Below are 715 nucleotides of genomic sequence, written 5' to 3'. Positions count from 1 at the left end.
AATATAATTACTGATGCATTATTGTGTCACTTTATAGTTGCAGGTAAAGGTGAGGCTAATTTTAAATTATGGGATACTCCCGGGTAGTTTAATCCATAATAATTCATCATAATTTATTGGTTGATTATTTTTGGATTAATAACTGGAATCTGCAAAGTAACTCATAACTAAATCTGTCAAAAAATAAATGTAGTAAAAGTACAACATTGGCCCCCGAAATGGATGGAGTGGGATGTAAGTAAGTACAAGTACCTCAAACTTGATTAAATGTACTTAGTTACATTGCAGTATTGGTCACAGGTTGCATATTGCCTGATTCACATCAAGTCATTAGAGGCATGGAGAGATTAAAGTTATAATTTCACAATAAAAGCAATCTTGTGACCCCCCTCAGATTTATGCTACGACCTCTTGAGGTGTTTCGACCCCCAGGTTGGGAACCCCTGCTCTAAAACAAAGGAACATGGTAAGTCAGTCCCGTTTATGGAACATATGGTGTGTGCATGTAGTTTTTACGTCTTTGACTGGTAGCACAACCGCAGAGCAAGCACAGATTTAAGGTTAAGGGGGGTGGTGATGGGTGGGCTGTCTGAGCTCACCGCAAAATTATATATAGACTTCCTGCACCCTGACTTCAGAACCCACCAACACACACACACACACACACACACACACACACACACACACACACACACACACACACACACACACACAC

This window comes from Larimichthys crocea, chromosome XIII (assembly GCF_000972845.2).
Source record: "Larimichthys crocea isolate SSNF chromosome XIII, L_crocea_2.0, whole genome shotgun sequence".
Lineage (NCBI taxonomy): Eukaryota > Metazoa > Chordata > Actinopteri > Sciaenidae > Larimichthys > Larimichthys crocea.
Note: the sequence above shows the minus strand (reverse complement) of the source record.